This window comes from Macrobrachium rosenbergii, chromosome 2 (assembly GCF_040412425.1).
Source record: "Macrobrachium rosenbergii isolate ZJJX-2024 chromosome 2, ASM4041242v1, whole genome shotgun sequence".
Lineage (NCBI taxonomy): Eukaryota > Metazoa > Arthropoda > Malacostraca > Decapoda > Palaemonidae > Macrobrachium > Macrobrachium rosenbergii.
In genome coordinates, this window is record NC_089742.1 from 28,895,022 (window position 1) to 28,902,708 (window position 7,687).

Below are 7,687 nucleotides of genomic sequence, written 5' to 3' on the forward strand. Positions count from 1 at the left end.
TTAGTTGAAAAGTTATGAATGTGTGAAATATATATCCTGAAATACTAAACCTGTAGGAGGATTAAGTAACAATAGTCTGAGCCACTGTGAACTAACTTACTGTGCTACTCCTACGGTTCATACCAAGAAATTATAAGTAGCACATTTGAACTTACTCAACTTCAGTGTCAGTAGGAACTGCTATGACCTTGATAAACTAACACTTTGTACAAAACCATGAACTTGACTCTACCCTAGTTTTAATAGGTAAGACTGTAATCTTTCTATTCCCAAGTACATGTATAACTCTTCCCAACATTCAGGGTCAAATGAGCCATTTATACTTCCCAACATTCACTCAAATGAGCCATTTTTATAACTCACCTCAATTGCTAACAATAATTACCCTAATGTTACATGGACCATTTTTACAGTTCATCTCAATTCCTAACAACAATTATCATTTATAAATTGTGACTACATTCTGGCCTTTAATACAAATTTGATCAATAAAAATGTAGTTGCTTCTTGATGGGTAGCATTTCTTGAATGGCACATACTTGTGGATGTAGACGACTGGGGTCAATTCAACTTTTCCAATTTATACAAGCAAGTTGTAAACACTTTCCTGAAATGATGATGAAATTAATGACAAGTCAAACTGAGGTTTTCTCCATTACAAGGTATTAAGATGAAGATATGTTATAGCATGCCCCAGTAACATATATCTAGGCCCCTTTTACTAAGAGGGGCAGAGATGGTACCGTCTATTTATACTAGTGTTGAATGTAGGATTTTATGAAAGCTATCTTATTTAGTTTTATTTCTTCAGAGTAAATACAGAATTAAAAATTGGATTGCACTGCTCAGTTCAATAAAAAAAGTAGGAGGGGCTTCATGTGCAGTTCAATGACCAAATTACAATAAGTAGTTCTGAATTCTATTAAATATTATCATTATTATTGCTACTTGGGGCAGGCTGTAACATTTATAAAGCCATTTTAACATTTTCATGCAATCTGGTTAAACTTTTTAGCATCAATGAAGCCCAACTGCTTTCTGAGTTATCCTAAATCCTCACAATACTCCTATGGTTGGCTCATTTTGAGTGAGAGCCATTTACTGCTCTCACTAACTACATTCTTGTGGTATCCCCAACAAATACCAAACCATTTTAAATGATACACACACACAAGAACTGAGCCATAACTCCTGGGGAAATGTCAGAGAAAATTAAACTCTTCTTACAGACTTTAAAGATTTCACAATACAGCACCAAGATTTTCCTTTAAGTTATGATTACTACAAAGATCTACTTCTGTTGCTCATTTTCCTACTGTAATTAATAATCCTTTATCAAGTCAACTTATTTCTGAAGAATATTCTATGAAATATTGGCACTGCTAGTCTACATACTTCAATTTTACTATTTTCATTCTGTCCTAGACCCCAGTCTAGAACTTCAAATTACATTAGAGCCTCTGTGCAACAAAAATCTCTAAATCTGAGCAACTATTTCTAACCCACCCAAATTATATATTTCCCTAGACACTTAATTTCATGTTCATTAAACGCATACCTCAGTCAAAGTGCTACACAACTTCTTTAAAATATTCCTTCAATTCACCAATTATTTCCTTCTGGGACTTGCTAGCTGTAATAACCTGGAAAGGTGAGAAACACATTAATGAAATCACGGAAAGCCGAGTTGTTCGTGCTTGCAACTTATCTAAATAAGGATGCAACAAAAGGACATAGGTATTTTTTGCCCATATTGAAATCTCTAGCAATTTATCATACATTTTTTCTTCAACTCCAATTAATCTCTGTGAAAGTAACCGCTAATGTGGTTAACAACCTTCCCTCTCCTACCCAAGACCAGAGTGCAATCACACAGGAGAAAAATTTTGTGGCTGTTTCCAGAAGAATCCATATTGGCCCCTGTTGACCTAAGCAGCGAATTATGTACCTCTCAATTAGTTGACAGTGGTTGGTCACAACCAGGGTATTAGTTGACAGTGGTTGGTCACAACCAGGGTAGAAAATAATGGCACAGTACTATCAAACTTATCCCATCAAGAGAAGCCACAAGGTTAAGGTTAACACCTTCTGAAGCCAATTGCTCTAAAACAAAAAGGATTGCTTGGGCCTAAATATAACCTCAAGACTTTCAACACTCTCCCCAAATTGATTTTTCTGTCAAGACTACAGGCGGTCCCGGTTTACGACGGGGTTCCGTTCTTGCGCCGCGTCGTAACCGAAAATCGTCGTAAAGCCGGAACATCGTCGAAAATCGTCAAAAATCATAAAGAAAACCTTACTTTTAATGCTCTGGGTGCAGAAAACGATGTAAACTGCATTATTATTGAGTTTTACATCAAAAGAACCTTCAAATTATGATTATTCTGCCATTTTGGGGCCATATTTCTTCCGTCATCGGCTGACACGCGTCGTAACCCCGAACATGCGTCGTAAGCCAGGAAATAATTTCTGATGAATATATTTGAAAAAGCGTCGTAACCTCGGAACGTCGTGCGGAACCGTCTTAAACCGGGGACTGCCTGTATTCTAATAGCTATTGGTAGAGATTGTAAACAGCTTTCTTCTGTCTTTCATTGTCATTCATTATCTATCCCATCTAAAACTTAAGACTATACTGTTCTGAGAGGCTGTCAATCAAGTGTTCAAAACTTTTAAGTTACAATCTGTCCCATTAAGTTGCATAAATCTGCTCTTCTGTCTCCCTCCTAGATATTTCATGACCCTCACCTCCTGAGTTTTCACCAAATATGTCTAATACTATGAAATAATAATTAGCTTTCTGTAATACACATCCTAAATATGCTCAAAATTCTATAAACCTTTTAAAGCAAAGAACTGGAACCATTACTCTAATACTTCAACCTTTTCCAGACAGCCAATTTCAATCGTAGTGGGTCTGACATTTGTGCTTCAAAAAGTCCTGTTTATGGGTGTAAACAAAAACTTCATCTTCTGCTGTCAACTATGAATACATGGGTCATTCCTGCACTTCACTTCTGTGCTTGTCAGAGATATCATCAAGATCTGTAAAAGACATTCAATACTTAACTTTGTTTTTACAGGGTTATATGCTGAAAAATCAAATGTACATATAAGATGGTCATTTTTCAATGTTTTCCTACATATGCAACCTTCCATCTTTTACACAGGAGTATATCCTGGTGTTAAGACTTTTACATAAAAGATGAATGTTCTTATATTTCACAAAGCCAAATATAACATTCAATGGGGCAGATTGAATCATACTAGAATCAAATTATAAGTATATTTACAGGAACAGTACTCTTTGAAAAATATCTTGCTTTACTTAACCTAGCCTGGACTACACATCTGGATGTTGAAAAAACTCCTAAAAAAAGGAGGCAGTTCCTGACTCTATACAGTCATATCAGTATTGCTGTACTGTATTTAATTTGGCACTTTTGGTAACAAGTAGTCTTCACTAGTGTACAGTACAAATGAACTTGATTAACCCGTTCCTATCTCAAGTTTCATACTTTTGCAAAACCTTCAGTAATGTCACTGTTGATGACATGACAATATATCTGTTGTTACTCAATAAATATTTCTGCATTCAAGCTGTCCTTCAGGTTACAGTTGGATTTAAAAGTCGTGGCAATGAACTTTACCCAAGATTATAAAACCAGATAAAAAATTATGTTCATAATTCATACACTTACAGATTACTATGTTCACTGGCCGACTCCTGTCCTACCCAGCATCCATTCTTTTGTCTTCGTGCTGAAGTCCGGCTGTTTCGATACAAATTGAAGGCATCTCGATGAATCCATAAAGCCAATTCAATATAACCCAAGTCATGTTGATATAAGTCATTTAAAAACTAAAAACGGAGTTCTTCAAACGCCAAGTTCTTTCATTAAAACTGTCTCTCATATTTATTTATTTGATAAGAATAGGTGTTCACCAGACACTTTACATAAAAACATTTCCTACAAGTAAAACAAAGCTTATTTAGTTCAAATGTCTTGTATATTAAAAAAGTTACTTATTTAATTTACTGCTTATGAAACAAGAACCACCTTAATTACTTTGTGAGTCTAGTATACCAGCAAGAGCTTACCTAGTGTACTGATTTCATAAATCTAAATTTCTAACCTACTTATTTGCAATCCTATTACTCAAAAAACAAAGTATGTATTTATATGGTTGACAGTGGCTTCTAAAAACATTATCTAGGAAATCAACTAATTTTCGAGCTCAATGTCATTTTGTGACAAATGAAAATTTTGAACAGTCAAAAATGTCACTTTACCACTGTTCTCAAAACACAAGCCTGCAACTTGGCTTTGCAATGCTGCTGCTTTGTGGAGAGACATATCTCAGTTTCCTGTTACGTAGTTGGATTTATTGCTTTAAATGCTTTATATGGACTATGCTGTAAGAAAGGGAGAAGTGCTTTGCTACATGCACTGGCATCAATCATTAAAACAGTTGAGTTTTTGTTGGCTTTAATAAGTTAAAGAGTCGACTAATACCCTTCAAGAACTTCTAAGTTATATTGAATTGTCATCATGGATTTACTGAAAAGACCATAAGGCTTTTGGTGGAGGGTTGCCTGAAAAAAAAAAAAAGACTAATTATTCATAATTCTGACTGCACATTGCAAATCATCCTACTTTAAACAATAACTGTATTCACATATGACATTATGATTTTCTTATGTTTCACTGTATGCTTTGAACATTTTGATACTCATTTCAGTAGCAAATTAGTAGTTTAAGATACTGGATGCCCCCCACTCTATATCCTACAATTATGGAGAATTAAAAGGGAAAACCAGGGTTTTCTTTTGGTGGGGGTTCTTACCTGGATAGGTGGTTTTGCATCCTTGGGCTAACCTAACAACTTATGGCACTATAAATTAAAATAAACTGGGTGTTCACATAGGAAGTTGGGTCCTTTCCCTTGCAGGGGAGCATCTGGGAGAGGGTGGGGGGGTCAGCCCTCTGGACCTCTCACCTAATCTAGAGCACTGTTAATAAACAATAAGATTGCAATCAGAATGCTGGACCCTTATCTGGCCAAGAGGTTTTGGACCTAGTCCTCCACACCTAACCTAACGTAGGTCACTAAGTTCTCATATAACTGCTGATGTATCACTATGATGTTAAAATACACCACTGAATTTCAACTGAAAAATACCTAAATTTCCCACTGAGGTTCCCATAATTGTAGGGTGTAAAAGGTTCCCATATCTTTACAAGCCTAATAATTTACTACAAAAATGAACATCAGAAAACATAACTAAACAAATTTTGAAATACAGCAAAAAAAAAAAAAAAAAAAAAACCAAAGAGCAGGGTTTACACACTGCACCAAAGGACAGGATTTACACACTGCACCAAAGGAAACATGACTAAGAACTAAGGGCTGTTTTTTTCAAACAGTCCCTAAATACTAAAATCATATTTAATTGGTGAAACTTTAGCACAAGTGAACCAATCAGGTTTCAGCTTTGTCCACATTGTTTGACCACACTTCTACATGGAAATAATAAATAACACTGAAAATATGTTGGCCATTTTTACCATTAGGTTACACGGGGACAATGTTGAAACATAACAAAGAACTAAGAAAAGGTCTGAATGGGCAACAACATTCATTGGTACATAGGTTATCTCTGCAACAGAAAATCTGAGATTTTAGCATGCTTTCTGTATTACTAGCCTATCAAGAACTGGCATTCATAAAAAAAAAAAACCACAAGTGACACCATCTAGGTGTCTAGTTATATAATTTGATAACAAGACCACATGATCTTTAGATAGAACGTTGAACAGGCCTACTGTAATAAAATTGATATAGTGTCTACCCCACACATCAATGGTTACCATAATTTCCTTCTGGAAACTAACAATTTCAATAGAACAGCTTAATCCTGTTACTTATTGCCTAAGCATTAACTAACACTATGTAAATTTTATTATATCCCACAGCTTGGGATCACTGCCCACGTTTTGCTCAAAACTTGGGATAGACTAGCCTTTCCCTCTTTACCAGCGCTACAGCCAGACCCCTCTCACCTTCATCTGTTTCTATGGGCCATTTGTTCCTGGCAAACTCCTAACACTAAAAATATTGACTAAAATGTGTAACATTTTACGTACCTAGCATCAAGAGGGTAGCCTGACCTAAGAATGGGATACATTCATGCCTAAAACTTTTGCCCGTGCGATCCAAGAGTAATCTAGAAGTTTATTAATCTTTGTAAGGCAAATTAAACAATGAAATTTACTCATGAAGTTGGGTTAACAACTACGAATTTGGCTACGGGAGCCTATCCTACATTATCAATGGCCTGTCAGAAGTCGGGCACTCTGGGAAACACTTCTTGTTTATATCACACTTCTTGGCAGTTTACGTCCATATACCTCTTTATATGTCTAAATATTTACCCAATATATTGACTAAAAACATCAGATATGCTAAGACGATACTTACATTCGGCAGAATGAAGACGAATAGTCAATAAATCGACAAAATACTGAGGCTGACGAAGCCAGACGTCAAACGTTGTGACGTGACAAGTTTTGACACTATCTCGGCCGGCTCTCAGTCATAACCCCTCTAATACGGACAGCTCATATAAATCAACCTTCCCAATGGTTTTGAACACTATTTCACACAAATTCTCTATACTTTTAGCGTATACAAAGATGGTATCGTATATGAATCTGTCATAAATACCAGAGATGTTATTTGTCAGTACAGCATTTACAAGTTATATATGGAACCTTATAAATTCCCATTCTTTATGATGAAGAATGGGCATTTATGATGGACAACTGATGTACCCCCTCAATACAACAAAACATCGATAAATAAACATTAAAATGACATTATAGAACATGAATTACTTATAATGAGCATAATTTTAACAAAAATTATGTTAAACTTTACTTAAAACTGATGAGATCACCCTCGAAAGGTATCGTCGTCTGCTAGATGGAAGAAGAGGAAACTTAAACAATATCATCAAATGCAGAATAAACTAGAATTATATCTACATAAGGTTCACTTTCGAGTATTTTATAATAAAAATTTATATTTAGAACATGGGTATAATAGTTATTCAACCTATTTAGCGGTTTCGTATGATTTTCCAATTCGATTTTAGGTTCTTTAAAAGGCCTGTACAACGCAGCTGAGGCCATCTATTGAGAGTTTAAGTAACTATACAATAAAAAACACTAACAAAAACAGTAACTGGTAGCTTTTTATTTATGCGAAGATAAAACCATCCATTTTGCGCAAAATATGAGAAATTTTATTAACATAACATTATAAGTATATAGAAAATTGAATTATTATTTTCTTTATTGCTAAATTTTATGAGTCAATTTAGCTTAAATTACTAAAACAAATCAAAATAAAAACATTTAATGGCACTTATTCCATCGTCAGGCTTCTTCAAATATATAACTATTATCTAAAATTAAAAATTTTTTATATAAAAACAAATTTACTATTTTTTTAATAAATTATAAATAATAATGATAGTTAGATATAATAAGTAGTAGTAAACAGTATTATTAACGATGTGACATCCTTAGAAATAATTAGTCGCAAAGATATTGTGCTCTAGAGATCTGGTAAAAAAAAAGTAAGACGAATGATCAAAGTTGGCATAAAACTAAGAGTAAAA

The 7,687-nt window shown here is 34.5% G+C and overlaps 1 long non-coding RNA gene across 1 annotated transcript; it reads right to left on the minus strand.

Annotated features, from left to right (window-relative positions):
- Positions 1–364: 364 nt before the first annotated feature.
- On the minus strand, positions 365–6,762 carry LOC136844436 (uncharacterized). Its single transcript, XR_010854881.1, has 5 exons — positions 6,484–6,762; positions 3,702–4,597; positions 2,884–3,045; positions 1,559–1,643; positions 365–607 (listed from the first exon to the last, which is right to left on the minus strand). It is a non-coding gene; the product is annotated as an uncharacterized lncRNA (long non-coding RNA).
- Positions 6,763–7,687: the final 925 nt, after the last annotated feature.